Source organism: Narcine bancroftii, chromosome 12 (assembly GCF_036971445.1).
Source record: "Narcine bancroftii isolate sNarBan1 chromosome 12, sNarBan1.hap1, whole genome shotgun sequence".
Taxonomy (NCBI): Eukaryota; Metazoa; Chordata; class Chondrichthyes; order Torpediniformes; family Narcinidae; genus Narcine; species Narcine bancroftii.
The window spans coordinates 92969676-92986210 of record NC_091480.1 but is presented as its reverse complement, the minus strand read 5'-3'; the positions used below and the strand labels follow the sequence as shown (position 1 = coordinate 92986210).

At 39.2% G+C, this 16535-nt stretch overlaps 1 protein-coding gene across 13 annotated transcripts in view; it reads left to right on the top strand.

Moving 5' to 3' along the window:
• The window catches only part of LOC138746534 (tumor necrosis factor receptor superfamily member 16-like), a 314868-nt gene that overhangs the window by 40115 nt on the left and 258218 nt on the right, over positions 1-16535 (top strand). For 7 of the 13 annotated variants that reach the window (XM_069904796.1, XM_069904788.1, XM_069904787.1 and 4 more), the window contains one exon: positions 4816-4971. The gene's annotated coding sequence lies outside the window, so the exon portion shown is untranslated. The remainder of the gene's footprint in view (positions 1-4815; positions 4972-16535) is intronic. The other 6 variants (XM_069904795.1, XM_069904793.1, XM_069904791.1 and 3 more) reach the window with 1 other exon arrangement.

Sequence of the window (16535 nt, the reverse complement as noted above, 5' to 3'; positions counted from 1 at the left end):
GTTCACTGGCTGAACAGGTTCTTTCCTGCCCTTTCCCATTACTGACTCCATCCCCTCCTAACTCATTGACCTCGTGCCCATTTTCCCAGATGTGCTGGCCCTAACCCCACTTCGCCAACTAACCTGATGGACCCTGCATCCTAAAACTCCCAATGGCTCAATCCTATGAAGGATCAGATACCTTGATCTTACACCAGAGCAGAAGAAGCCATGAGCACCATTGGATCCAAGCCAGCTCCGAATGGTGCAACCCTATTAGCCCAAGTCCCACTCTCCTATTTTCCTGCATTCTTGTAATTCATTCTGTAAACCGCTTGGCCATCTAATCCCCTTTGATTCTTTCTGTCATTAACCCACAGTTGCAGGATGAAACTCAAGCGTCTAGAGAAAAAAAAACCACGATGGTGGGTTCTCTTTCTGAAATAACTGGATAGAGCTTTGCATGCCAGTGGCAGAAGTATGAAGTAACACTATATATTGGCCTGAATGAGCACAGCATCAATAGTATTTAAGAAGCTGAATGAAGAAGCTGGAGGAACTCAGCCAGACTCACAGTGTCAAGGTGTCAAGAAGCTGAACACCATTTGAAATGTAGAACCCCACCTGCTTTGGCGCCTCATTTGAAAATAGAAAAAAAAAACTGCTGATGTTGGAAATCCAAAATACAACAGAGAATGCTGGAAATAGTCAGCGGGTCGGGCTGAAGGAGAAAAAACAGAATCAGGGTTTTAGGTCAGAGAATTCTTGGCCTCTAGCAGAAAAGGATACAATAAATGTAAAGCTGCATTTGATTATCTCATCCACGAGTGAATGAAAGAAGTTAGAGAGTGAGAACATAGACATAAAAACCCAGAGGCTGGAGCAGCATTTGTGGGAGAGAAAAAAAAGGGTCAACATTTAAGACTGGAGCCCTTCACATCTTGAAGAAGTTTCTGGCCCAAAAGGTTGTCCTCGCTTTGGCCATGGGGAACAAGAATGATAAAATCTGCACGGAACACTGTTGTTGGAGGGCAGCAGCAATCATCAAGGATCCACACCACCAAGGACATGCTCTGCTCTCACTGCTGCCATCAGGAAAGAGGTAGAGGTGCCACAAAACACATACCACCAGGGTGCAAGAACAGCTGCTCCCCCTGCACCATCAGACTCCTCAACAACAAGCTCAATCAGGGACTCATTTAAGAGCTCTTACTTTGAATATTATTTATTATTGAATATTTATTTTCTGTATTGCAATTTCTTCGCACTTCCCTCTGGTTTATATTTCTCTCTTTTGTATGCATATATTTTCTTGAGTAATTTTTTTTGCACTACCGATCAGTCTAAATTCTGCCTGGCCCACAGGAAAAAGAATCTCAGTTTTGTATGTGATGTCTTGTATGAACTTTGCCAATATATCTGAACTTTGAAAATTCTAGATTGGCAGCTTGACATGAAAATTAGAGTCAGTCTAGTCCAAGTAGCACTTTCACTGCCCAAAATCACAGCTGAGTGGGCTTCTCAGAGCTGTTCCTATGCCGGTTGAAGCACTTGCATCTACCACACACTTCAAATAAAGGATAAAGAAGAGGGGAGTGATAAGTTTGAAGCCATTATACTGTGTGTTGGATAGCGGTGCAGAGAGGAATGATATGATGGAGAGGCAGAAACCAGTTTATGTTTTGAACTGGCAACGGGCAGAAGTGGGACTGGAGGGGATAGGTCCATTGAAGAGAGATTTGAGAGCAAGTAAAGAGGGATTTGTGCTAAGAAATGGCATCATAAACTGGGACAGAAGAGGGCGGCATGGTTGGTGCAACACTGTTGCAGCACCAGTAACCAGGTTCCAATTTACTGCTGTCTCTGAGGAGTTTGCACGATCCCCTATGTGTGCGTGGGTTTTCTTCCACATTCCAAATGTAGAGGGTGAGTACCCTAATTGGTCTCATGAATGTTTTTAGACAACTCAGGCTCAGGATGGGGCTCTTATCATTCTGTATCTCTAAAACTAAATTTTTTTTTTAACAAGAATAACTACGTTAACAAAGTGGTTGATTGATGAGTTCTTTAGTGTGTCCAGTACCCAGGTCTGGAACATCTCTGGTTGTGACTGCAGGATTTCAAGATAACACATAAATACACATGAAAATTAGAAGCTAGAGCGAATCTATTGTAACCTCAGCTCTGTACTGCCATCTACCCTTAAACCTTTCACCTCTATGCTTTTAAAGACTCTATCTACCTTTTCTGTCTTTAAAATACTCAAAGATATTTATTGTTCTACCATCCACTGGCTAAACCATTTCAATACAGATGTCACATTCTTTTGCCCATTTTATAAGATGGAAAAATCTTCATAATTTTCAAGCTGTTCCTAAAAGAATCCACTTTATTTGGAGAGCAACTTGACCCTTGATACTCTCTCCCTTCCAACCTAGAAATTCACCAAATTTCTCTGATGCATATGGAAGGATATACTCAATAGAAGTCAAATTCCATCTTGGTACTAAGTCTTATTTTTTTAAAATGAAAAGAAAAACATCTAAATTTTGGTTTGATGAGAAAATTGTTTTAAATTAAAGGAAAAATAACTAGCAAAACCTGAATCTAAAAAATCTTTATACAGTAACATAATGAAAATGCAGTTACTCCAGCCACGTAGAATTCAAAATAACGCAAGGTGCAGGAAATAAAAACTTTAAAATATCAATTATTTTAATAAATACACTTTTGCCTTTTGGATTTTCATGTTCTGACATTTTTGGCATCATTGAGAGGGAATATTGGTGATCTGCTACTTACCTGCTTTGGCCCAATGTTAAATTGGGCTTTTTTTGGAACCTTTATCAGGTCTGTTGAAACCAATGTCATCTGTTTTTTTTTATGAATAGCACATAATACAAAAACACAATACATAATATAAAAACATAATAACACAAAAGCTAATTTTGCTCAGCGCTGCCTGATACATGCCCTTTGGGTGGATGCACTGCTCTCATCTTCTGTGTAGTAAATAGAACTCTTTGTCCTTTAAATGACAGAAAACATAGAATCTGTATAATAAATAGAACAAAAATCAAAATAATAGATGGTGAAAATCTCAAAACAAAAGCAGTAATAGCTGTCACATCCTGTGCCAGATTTAATGAGTACGTAATGTTTTAGTTCTGACAATGGAATCAGAATTTATTGTCATGAACAAGTCACGAAATTCGGTGTTTTGTGGCAACATCACAGTGCAAGCATTTACATTACAACACTACATTACAACAAAAAAAAAGTAAGGCAGTATAGTCTCTGGTGAACCTTCTTCATGATTGCATCAACATGGAGGCTCTAGGACAGAGCCTCGGAGATATGTTGACACCCAGGAATTTGTAGATAATGCAAAGAGGAGAGAAGTACCTAATAGATAAAGAGTATCCTCAAAACAAATTCTTCAATCCCACCCATAAATGGCAATCATGCATCTCAGAAGAGCAACTCCAAAATGTATCATATATTAATTTCCCAGTAATAAAACCTGGAATTTGGTAATGCCATACCACCATCTTCTTTCATTTTCCGCAGCAATGTTTTAGCCAACTTAGGACTTATTATTCCATGTATAAGATGATATTTAGAATCTAATTTGTCAAAGAATACTTTTGGGACTAAAGTTGGGATAGCTTGAAATGTATAGAAGAACTTCAATAAGATTGTCATTTTAATTGTATTAATTTGACCTACTAATGACGTCAGTGGTGACCATTTCGATAATGTTTGTTTAGCATAATCAAAGGGAGATAATTATATTTGTATAAATCCCTGAAGTATTTTTTATACCAAGATATGTAAATTGATTTTTAATAACTTTAAAAAGTAATTGATCGTATAAATGATTACTAATAGTAAAAAGTTCACTTTTATTTAAATTCAATTTAAATCCTAAAAAAAAATACCATATTCAGTAAGCAAAGATAACAGAATATTTTTTAGGATCAAGATATATACCAAAAAATCATCTGCATATCAAGAATCCTTATGCACTCTCTCCCTCTCTGGATACCATGGATATATGTAGAATCTCTTTGAGCAATTGCTAAGAATTCCAAAGCTAGGTTAAATAATAAAGGACTAAGAGGACAACCTTGACGTGTAGCCCTATGTAACCTAAAATAAGGAGGTTTATAGTTATTAGTAATAACCACCTCAATAGGAGCTTGGTAAATTAGTTTGATCCAAGAGATTAATCCAGGATCCAAGTTAAATCTTTCAAAAACCTCAAATAAATAAGGCCATTCCACTCTGAAAAGCTCTTTCAGCATCGAGTGAAACAACACATTCTGGTAATTTGGATGGAGTGGAATAAATAATGTTCAAGAATCTTCTAATATTAAAATGAGAGTATCTATTCTTAATGAACTCAGTTTGATCTTTCGAGATAATTTTAGACAATATAGTGTTGCAAGCAGTGCAGCTGTCCACAACTCTAATAGATTCAAATCATAATCAGAAATCTTAGGAATATTCAGTGTTTATATTAAAAAAATCAGAAGTAGTATTATCTGGAAAGTCATATTTGTACAGGTTAGATTAAAAGTCCAGAAATGCTTTATTAATTTCCTTTTAATTCAGTTTCTTTATCATCCATTTTACGTATCTTCGCCTTCTAACTGTAGCTGCTCCAAGTTGTCCAACTAACAATTTATCTGATCTGTCCCCATGTATATAAAATTGACTTTTAGATCAAAGAAGTTGCATCTCAATGGGATAAGTCATAAGCAAATCATGTTGCGCGGACTTCTTGTAGTTATCTAGACCCCCAGCCTTAAACACCCTTGATCTTGCCCTCAGCAGGTTGCGAATCCTCTGATTTGTCCAAGGCTTCTGGTTGCAACTGTTGAAAGAGCCATTGAATAAATGGCTTGAGAGGTGACACAGAAAAAGCTGTGGAAACATATATTCCACATTGAAGACAGAATATTTCACACCAATGAAGCCACAACTCAGGTACGGGTTATAAAAGTCTTATCCTTTGATCCTTATTTTCTTTGTGTAGCATGCCGTATAATTTTTTTCCTTTTGCAAACTTCCAATTGTAAAATCTGAAGATTGCAAAATATTACAAGGTGCACTGTGGTTGATAGTTCAGAATGCTTGCTTATTGAGATTATGTACAATCACTGTTGACCTTGCCACAACACCTACATTCTATAACTGAATGGAGATATATTTTGAATAAAAATGGAGGAGGGGATGGAGTGGAGAAAGACGGTACTAACATTGGGTTGAAAAAGCCTGTATTGGGGGTGGCCAAGCTTTTAATTTTTAATTTAAACATACAGCAAGGTAACAGGCTGTTTTAGCCCAAGAGTGTGTACCGCAGGTGTAAGTTAATTGGGTGGCACGGACTTGTGGGCTGAAATGGCCTGTTACCGAGCTGAATATCTGAATAAAAAATTTGGCCAATTCTGCTGAAAATGTTTAGAAGTTTTGAGGGGAAAGATGTTCAATGATAAACAGTGCAGTTCAAGAGAGAATAAAGGCAGATTGAGATTCACAAATATCAAGCAGGTGAGAAACAAGTGAAGGAGTTATTACACTGACCAAAATAAACTGACATCATGTTCTTTCACCTGCGGTGATAACGCTGGGTGGACAGTGAAGGATTATTTACTTTGCCTAGCCCAAGGAAACTGGGATTGACTATAGTTTCGCATTCATGATGGCCAACATCAGTGAGGACAAGGAATGGCTGAAATTCTAAACTATAACTTTTCTTTTAAGTCATCTGATTTTGTTTGTTCAATCAAATATGGAAATTATTTATTGGTTACTTGTAGAGAGGTAAACATTGATCCCCAAGACTCTGCCATGTATTGTGTAGATCATTTCTGAGCTATTACACTCTAGTATGAAAGATCTGTATTGCATAACTTCAAGTAAAAACACAAGGCTGGAGAAACTCAGCTGGTCAAATTGTGTTCTTCATATAGTAAAGATAAAGATGCATAACCAACATTTTGGCTTGAACTCTTCATCAAGTTATGGAAAAATATAGACAGGCGCCTGAACAAAATGGTGGTGGGGGGGGGGGGCGCAGGGGGAGGAGCACAGTTCCAAAGGCAGGCGGTAATAAAGGAGGGAGTGCACACAGCAAACAGGGGGAGGTGGGATGGCTCTGTGACTGGAGAGGGAAGGGGTGGAGAGCTGGAGGAAAGAAGACAAAGGGAAAGGCAAGGGAGGGAGAACGGAGAGTAGGCTGGCAGAAACCGGAGAAGTCAATGTTAATGTCAACCAATTGGAGAGTGCCTAGATGGAAAATCAAGTGTTGTTCCTCCAATTTATGGATGGTCTTGGTGGGAAGGCACACGAGGCCTTGGACAGACATGTGAACTTGGAAGTGGGGTGCAGAATTGAAGTGGTTGGCGACTGGGAGATCGCTGTCACTAATCCGGACAGAGCGACGGTGCTCAGTGAAGCGCTTCTAATTACTTCTAATCAAAGATGCTGTTTTCTATATTAAGAACTACTTCTAAGATTCAAGATAACTTGAATTTCATCTGTGAATAAACAGTTTTAAAATAACGATCTTTATTTTTGAAGTGATTTACAAATTTGCGCGGCAAGACCTGAAAATATGTTAAATGAGCACATCTTTAACCTGTCTTGTGGCAAAGTGGTGCCCACTTACCCATCATGAAAAAATAAACTTCCTTTCAACAGCTTTTGGCAATTGCTTTGCAGGAAGTGGCTACATAGAGTTGGAAAATTTTGCGTAGTACTAAGCTCCAGTTATGATAAGCATTCTTTATTGGTTTCAATGTTTGTTAACCACAGCATCTGAGTAGAAACTACAAACCAGAGAGAAGTTCTTAAATCAAAAACATTTGACCCAGACTTCGACAAACTTGAACTTCACAGATGAAATTCAGGTTAGAAATCTTCTTAGAAGTGGTTCTTAATATGGAAAACAGCATCTTTGATCAGAAGTGCTCCAATACAGATCTTATTAGAGTGTAATAACTCAAAAATGATCTGCACAAAGCAGATCTTAGGGTCAATGATTACCCCTCTTCAATAACCACTACAAGTGATTTGAATATTTGATTAAACAAACAAAAGCAGATAACAATAAAAAGTTATCGTTTAGGCATACCTGGTCCTCACTCATGTTGGCCATGATGATGGAGAAACTATAGTCATTTCCCTTGGCTAGGTAAAGTAAATAATCCTTCACTTTCCAGCCACAGTCATCTCTGCAGGAGAAAGAACATGATGCCAGCTGTTCTTTGCCTTTGTGAATCGTTGACCTCAGATGTAACCTTCTGGTTCTTGCGTTCACATTTTCCAGTTGACATTTAATTAATGTCAACATCAATGGTCATCAGAGAAAAGCAGGCGAAGAAAAAAAATGTTTCAACATTTTTTTAGTCTAACAATATAAACTGTTAGTCTTGAAATTTCAGAGTCCTATAAAAATCAGTTACTTCGGCCCAGAGTCAATTGTAGATTTTAGTCAGAGAGAGAGATAACAGAACAGAGAAAAGACCTGCCAAGTCTGCACTGAGCATTGAGCAGTCATACCCAGGGCAACCCATCGTTTCCACAACCTCATCGCTTCTGGTCATCTCCCTCCCACGGTCCACAATCTCATTGTTTTCCATTCCCACACTGCCTGGCTCTACCTCTAACCCAAAGTACACAAACCCAATGATCCAGTAGACCCATTGTTTGCACCTGCAGACTTTCGTATTTTACTCTTTTACCTAACCCTACACTGTCCCATTTTTTTCCCTCCCTCATCTTCCCATCAACACTAGCCATTGCACACTCGCTGATCAGTTGGGGACAATTCAATGGCCAATTAAGATGCTGACCTGGATAATTTTGGGATGTTGGAGGAAGCCTATGCAATCATAAGAACATGCAAAGTCTAAACAGAGAGCACTGGTTCATTTCAACAGCACCCAAATGATCCATCCCATTAATGTGTCATCCATGCGCCCCAGTGGTTCTTCACGTCTGACTGCCTGGAAGTTGTTTACACCCAAGATAGCCATCAACCCACCAGCATATTAATTGCCAAGTGCAGGGACTCCGACGTGGGGAGAAGGGAAGCTAGTTGACAGTCCAAGCTCCTCCAAACCTTTGTCTAGTCTTGCCATATCCAGGTGGGACATGAAGATCCTGGAGCCTTCAGTGAGACAACTCTCCAGTCTCCGTGCTCACCACCTGCTACCTGGGCTCAGCCCAAGAGACACCAGCAATAGTTGGCATCCCATTTGATTACCAGCATTCATGACCATATTCTACAATAATAAATATCTTTTATACAATGTCTCCATACACTCTTTCCCCTCACCTCACCCAGAAGTGGGCCACGTACTTCTAGTTATATATAAAAAAAGACATTAGCTGTATCATTATTCAAACACCAAGCTTGCTCTCTTTTAATTATTTACTTATATTTTATTTATTATTTACCTTTTGTCTTTTTTTCCTCCATTTCCTTCTCCAATTTACTCGTCTCAACCATATGTTGTTTTCTAATTTTAGCTGTGCAGCTAATAATCTGTCCTCGCAATACCTTTTCGGTCTTGTACTGTCTTTTTTCTTTTCTTGGCATCTTAATTCTACTTCATTTGCAGGGTGCGGTTAACATAAATGAGAAGCTACAACAATAAGACTTTCATTACATCTGTAAATTGTTCTTGTGCATAAACTCATTTGTAGGGCAGATTGTGAAGAACATAGAACATTACTGCACAATACAGACCCTTCAGCCAACAATTTTGTGCTGACCGATATATTCCTACAAAAAAAATATACAAACCCCCTTCCTTCATGTCCAGGAGTGATTTAATTTTGCCACAAGATGAGGGAGATTAACCACCATGTTGTCATGATCACTGATGAAATTAGTTACAGAATAATAAAATTATAATTTAAAATAAATATACAATCATAGAATGGCATTTTCTTCATCTCCGAATCCAATTGAAATTTAGAATTTAGAGTGGGTTAAGTTGAGGCCTGTGCCTTTGGGAGTTGTCATTGATACATTAATTAGATAGGTGAAAGCTGAAACCAAAAGGAGAATAACTGTCCATATCAATGACAGGGATCTCCCAGTGGCTGATCGTTTCAATTCTGCGCTCTACTCCTGCGTCGACATGTTTGTCCACAGCCTCGTGCACTGCCACACCAAGGCCACCCATAAATAGGTGGGGAAAACACCCAATACATTAACATAAAACCTCTCTGGTTTCTACTAAACCACTTGCCATTCTCCCTCTCCTCCCCATCCCTCTGCCTCCTTTTCTTCACCTCTCTGCCCTCTTCCCTCTCCGTTCACAGAGCCATCCCATTTGCTGTTGTGCCCTCTCTCCCTCATTCACCTAGTTCCTCCTGTCTGTGGGCCTGTTCTCCTTCCCTTGTTTTTCCCCCCCCCACCATTCATTTCATCCAGACACCTAGCTACATTTTGCTCACACCTTGAAGGATTCTTTTGAAACATTAGTTAAGTACTTTTATCTTTGCTATATAAAGTCAAATTTACTGTTCTCTGATTGCACAAGTACAATGAAATAGCGTTCTCCAGTTCTCGGTGCAAAACATGCATGCACACAATCAAACGTAACACATACAGACAAGCAATATACATGCAGGACAAATATTCATATGTACAAATAAATATTGTTTCATGAATATGAGAGTCTTGGATGGTCAGTGTGATCCGTTCCTTTGGTCCTTCAGCATTCTCACTGCCTGTAGGAAGAAGTAGTTTCTCAGCCTGATGGAGCTGGTTCTGATCCTCCTGGATCTCTTCCCTGACTGAAAGATGCTGTGTTCAGAATGGCAGGGGTCCTCAATGATTTTGTGCTGCTTCAAGACAACAATCCCAGTAGAACTCGTTGATTGTGGGCGGGGGTGGTATGCTTACCGCATTTCAATTGTCTATGAAGTTTGCAGTTTTACCCCGTGACCACAAGTTTCCTCTGGGTGCTCATGTCTCCTCCCACAGCCCAAAGGTGTCAGGTTTCTCAGTTAATTGGCTGCTATAAATGACCCTTAGTATGAAGGTGAGTGGCAAGATCTTCAGGAATTAACGGGCCCCTGGATGCTGCAGCACATTTAAGTAAAAGCTGAGTTTTATTTTCACTTCACGCAACATGAATATTTTTAATGTAGCCAGTAGGAGTACGGAAGAAACCAAAACACGACTGTTTCACGGGGAGAGGGCCCATATACTTTGAATCCTTGGGCAGGGGCTTAGCTGACAAAAGGTTGAGAATGGCTGGTGTAAATAGATGCTTGATAATTAGCATGGACTCGATGGATCTTTTCATCTTCTGGACTTTAAATTTAGACATACAGCACAGTAACAGCCCTTTTGGGCCATCAACCCATCCTGCCCAATTGCACCCAATTGACCGAAAACCCTAGTGGGAGGCAACTGAGGCACCCAGAGGAAACCCATGCAGGCACGGGGAGTACATACAAACTCCTTAGAGACAGTGAAGAATTCGAACCCTGGTCGGTAGTGTTGTAACAGCATTGAACTAAATGCAGTGTTAACTGTGCCGTCCTTTGATAGTGAATGCAACAGTTTTCTAATTTTAGTAGGAAAAGACCAGCTTTTCCTACTTGATTCCAAACCAATTAGTTCTGTTGTAATGCTGCCCATCTGTGGCAGGGGTGGTACTGTAGTGTTGCAGGCAGTGCAGCTGTCCACAACTCCAACAACCCAGGTTCAATTCTGATCTGATGCTGCTTGCATAGAGTTTATACCAGGTTGGATTTCCCCACTTGCACCAGTTTCTTCCCACATCTTGAAGATGCTCAGATTAGGATAGCTGGCTGCTTAAACTAGCCCTGCTGAAGGCAGCTGGTGAGAGAACGAAGTGGGTGTTTGAAAGAATAGGTTTTTAGGGAGTGGAGGACTGGAACTAATTGGGTTATTTTGAGTCAGCATACACTTCATGGGCCGAATGGCCATCCATACGTACCACATAAATGTTAACTGACTTTTCTCTCTTAATACCTGCTGAGCAATTCCTGCAATTCTTTTAATCTCGGTGACTTAAATTTAAATTTGGTTTATAACCTAGGTTAGTAACAAGGACCATCAAGTTGTAAACTGCAAAATATTGCCAGTTCTTGAGGTAGAGAGGCTGGGTCTTTATTCCATGGAGAGGAGGAGACAGGTGTGACCTTGCAGAGGTAAATAAAAATCATGAGGGGCATTGATAAGGTGAGGGGAAAGATTTAAAGAAGGCTGAAGGGAAATTTGTCATACATAGGGTGGTGGGTATATGAACGAGTTGCCAGAGGAAACAGTAGAGGTGGTTACAATTACACATTTAAAAGTCAAACAGGCTAGGATAGGAAAGGTTTAGAGGAATATGAGCGAAACAGTAAAAATAGATCAGCTCTTTGGATGGCACAAACAAGCAAGTCCGGAGGTACAACTCGATAAATTAAAGAGACAAGTGTTGGTGAGTTTACTGATGCCGAGAACGTCTCGCCAGTTGAACTGACGTGGGATTTAAATAACATTCATCTTGCAGCTGGACTGCAAGTTATTGCTGGGTTGTGGGTGATAGTAACACAAAGATGCAATTATGAACTGTCCTGAGGGTCTTTAAAAGGCAGACGACTCCAACAGGACTTGCTTCTGTTCTGGGATTAGTCATACAGTCGCAGAACCCTAATTATAGAAACAATACATCATTGTAAATGACACCAGGTGAGTATTCACAATTACAGCAACAGTACAAATTCACTTATCATCCGATTTCAAATTCTCTAATTAGTTTAAATTAATTACCCAGAGAATAAGCAAAGTAGGTGAAGAGAATTCACGTCGTGCAGTAAAACAAGCTGTTCACCATCGATCCAGCGGTTTTAAAATTACCACTTAGTTTTCCAACATTTCATAAATTTAGAATTTGGTCCTTTTCCAACCCCTCCCCCAAGTTTTCAGAAGCCTCAAATATTGTTATCTTGTTATCCAAGGAAATGTCTTAAAGAAAACAATCACATTGTGAATTGTACAGTGCGTTAATGAGTACAATCTTAGATTTATGCCAGCATGATAGATTACATCAATTTAATTGTTTCATATTATAATTGCACAAAATCTCTATTATGCAACCATTTGAAAGAACTTATGAATATAATGTATGATACCAACAGCCTTATCTGTGCCAAAAATTGAAATGTGGAGATAGAAATGGTGGTGTAATTTCCAGAGATGTATAGAAACCTGAGCGAACTACTTTGTCAGACTAATCTCCCTTTGTTAATCTATGAACTACTTAGCATCATCTTCTAAATTTGCATGAACCAATTGAAGATAACCTATTAAGATTGGTGGCATCATTCAAGTCCCAAATCACAGTTCAAGCTCAGTCTACCTCTACATCATCAGAAAACATCTCAATGTACAAGACCACAGCACAGCATTTCACTGAGACTATGCTCCTCCCCACTGCCATTTTGTTCAGACCCTGCTCACATTTTTCTATACCGTAATGAAGGGGTAGGTTTCAAGTCCAAAATGTCAATTATGTATCTATCTTTGCTATACAAAGTACACTGTTTGATCCAAATTTGGTCATATTTGAGTTTTGCACATTCAATTGGTTATTTGCTTGCGTCAGCGTTAACTTTAGATCTGGACTCTTACGCCTTTAAGATTAAATACCACCTGCACACTAGACTAGGATTAATGGAAATTGGAGTTGATATTAATGACGTCCAGTTGGAGATTGGCGTAGACATCTTGCAACAAACAGTGCAACCCGTTTGTCAGGGCGACATTGATGGAGAAATTTACCTGCAAATGCCCTGCTGAAGCTAATAAATGATTTGTTAAATTCAAACTCCAAATCAATGCCCAGTTAAAAAAAAAACTTCTGTTTGATACAAAAGAAATTTTTTTTGTAAGACATACGGTAACAGATCCCTGCGGCCCACATGTCAATGCCGCCCAATTGACCCATAACTCCCAGACATAACTGGAGCACCCAGAGGAAACCTACGCAGACACAGGAAGAACGTACGAACTCCTTACAAACAGCACCAGAATGAAAACCCCTCATTCTTGGGCACTTTGTATCAATGTCCAAAAATTGATGCCAGCAATCTGGACCACCCAAGAACTGGGAATCTCAAACATTTTAAATTTAGCGGACTTTTGTGTGCACAACGGCATCAAGCGACCACTGAAGACAGGTAATCTTATCACAAATAAACTCTTTTGTATGCTGTTTTTTATTTTTAAACAATTTCAAGCATTACACACTTGAATCAGAATTTATTGTCATGAACAAGTCATGAAATTCGATGTTTGCAGCCGCGTCAGAGTGTAAATGTTCATATTATAACCATCTTAACTAAAGTTGAAAAATAAAAAGTGCTTAAAAAGGCAGTGTCTTTGATTCATTGCTTATTCAGAAATCTGATGGCAGCAAAGAAGCTGTCCTTCTGCCGCTGAGTGCTTATCATTAGGCTCCTGTACCTTTTTCCAATGGTAGCAGAGTGAAGAGGCCATGGCCTGGATGGTGGGGACTTTGAGGATAGAGGCTTTTTTTTTTTTAAAAAAAACCCACCTCATGTAGATGTCCTCGATGGAGGGAAGTCTGGTGACTGTTATGTTGCAGGCAGAATAAACTCTGGAGTTTACTCTTGTCCCGAGAGTTGGCGCCTTCATACCAGGCAGTGATTCAACCAGCCAGAATGCTCTCCTTAGAACACCTTTAGAAGTTTTCAATGACATACCAAACCTTCTCAGACACCTCACAAAATATAGCTGCTGGTGAGCCTACTTTGTGATTGCATTTTTGTCAAATTGTTGCCTTCATTTTTCTTGAAAAATGAAGTATGCCGTATTTACGAATGAATAAACTATCAAAATTTTCTTGTCTATCCCTTTTTTATTCCTCCTTAAATTTGAATTTTAAAAGAACTGCCTGAGAATCCGGACCGACTCAATCGCTGAGCAGTGCAGATTTTAGGACTTCTACAGTAAATTGGGGAAGAGTGGTAATCCTATCAATGAAAGGATTCAGTGCATTTGAAAGCAGCAATCAGGTTAAACACAAATATTGCACACCTTATGACCCCTTAACTTTAAGCAGAAGATTTCTCTTTGGGAGCAAGACAAAAGTAGAAGCAGCATTTTAAGCATGGCAAAGATAATGGACACTGGGAATCAGGGACTATGAGCAAAAGGTTAAAATTTTAAAATCTATGAAAGAGCACACATCTCTTAAAAGGACCTAGAAGGTTGGTTCCCCCTGGTGGATTGCCTGGAATTCTGATTTTTAAAAAATTCCACTTACTGATCTTTGACCTTGACCAGTTATTACAATCATTTTAAGGGCTATGAGAATGTGGATTTCTCAAGTTAAGCAGGAACACAAGTGATTTGTTAGACTGGCTTCCTTCAAAGTAGATTAGAAAATTTAAGGACAGGAGGAATTACTTTTCCAAAATTTTAAGTGAACATTTGTACATATATTTATAAGCAAGGGTCTTGATAAAGGCTTTACAGCCAAAATGTTGACTGACCATTTGTAAAAGATAAAGGTTCCATTATTGTTATGTAATACTACATTTAGAACGTAACATACATGAAATTCTTTAATGTTGTCTACTGTAAGGCAGACAGTTGTCACTTTGTCCAGCACCCCTCACAGAAACTTGGTGTTCCTAGGCAGTACTGACCAGACCTGTGCCTGCTTAGCTTGTGAGATCAGACAATCCCAGGCATATTCAGGCTATTAGGTGCACCCATATGACTTGTGTTCTTCCAGCAATTCAATTAGCTCATGCACTTTTCATTTCAAAACCTCTGCTGACACTATGTGGCTCAACAAAAGAACTGCACGAAATGCTTGAAACAGGAGCAATCAAAAATTCCCAGAATTCCCAACTTTCAGGAAACAAACTGCATTTGCACATTATTTAACCACAATCTCTTAACAACTCCAGCAACAACTTAAAACTCCATGATTTCTGGCTCCAAGAATTTATTTTACACTTGATATTCAAGCTGAGTTTTCACCACATTCCCCCTCCCCCAAATCAATCTTTGTGGGATCCTTCAGAGGATAAACAGAGGCCTGTATCATCTCGTTGTCTGAAATTCTATTTCAGCAGCGAGTTCAAATCCTGTTACCAATTCACTTGCAAAACCTAACCATATAAGGTGCTGCCCAATGAAAAAGACAACACTAGCAGAGCAATGAACAATATTAATGTTTTTCACTATTAACTATTTTCAACCAGATCACGGAGGTACTTATGCAGACCCTTGAGCGGAAATGTTGACTCTTTCCCTTCACAGGCGCTGCTTAACCTGCCAACTTCCTCCAGAATAGATACGTCTTGCATTGCAACAACTGCCATTCGACCTCAAGTATCCTCATACACAACTTGCTCAAAGCCAACACAGGTGCAACAGGATACTTCGAGGAAAATAGTGTGTAGGGTTTTATGGCAAGAGGATCCAAGTACAACAAACAAGTTTTTACAATCATAAAATGTCTTTGTGAGTCCTGAACACTTGTGGGTGTATCTTATGAATTTTATACTGATAATCACGAAAAACATTAAAAATTTCCAATCATGCTCCATTAAAAAAAACCCATATAACCTATTTTTGTGATTTCCTGTCTTATTTTGTCTACTGGTATATTGCCCACAAAGCGAGCTGTCCAAGCATGCCTGGGCATGCAATCAGTGCAGGTGTTATGCAAATGTTGTCTTAGGCCTGGGTATGCTTAGTTAGGATAGATTCAGCTCACAGAAACAGTCACTATTAGGTGTACCCACATGACTGTTGCTCCTCCAGCAATTGTTTGCAATACAATGTGCTCATGCACATTTCATTTCAGAACCTCCGCTGACACTATGTGGCTCAACAGAAGAACTGCACGAAATGCTTGAAACAGGAGCAATCAAAAATAGTTAATAATGAAAAAAATTAATATTGTTCTTTGCTCTGCTAGTGTTGTCTTTTTCATGGTTAGGTTTTGCAAGTGAATTTGTAATCTAGTATTTGCATACGATTAGCAACAGGATTTGAACTCGCTGCTGAAATAGAATTTCAGACAACGAGCTGATACCTATTGAGTGCCTATTGATGCACGTGCTCAATGAATGACATTGTCTCCAAGATTTAATACAGCAGAAATGTCTCTTCCATGTCACAACAGCTGTGATACATTTTGTTATATTCGTGGCGAGCACAAGCTGAAGGCTCAAAGATGCAGCAAGAATGCACTTATTAAGAAAGCTCCATTTCATTTGTAAAATTGGTGACCACGACAAACCTTGAGCTTCTCACACTTGTGCAACATGTGCAGTCCACCTGAGAGGTACTCGGAATCAACGCTATTTGCAGTCCCAAGCTAAATTTTATAAAAGTTAATGCTTCTCCAACTTCCTACGCAGCAGCAAATCTGACATTATCTTTTTGTGTTCAGTATGAAGTTGTCTATCATAATCCCCAATTTTTTTTTCAGGAAGCAAACCTTTTGAAAAAATTTGTTGTCCAGTGT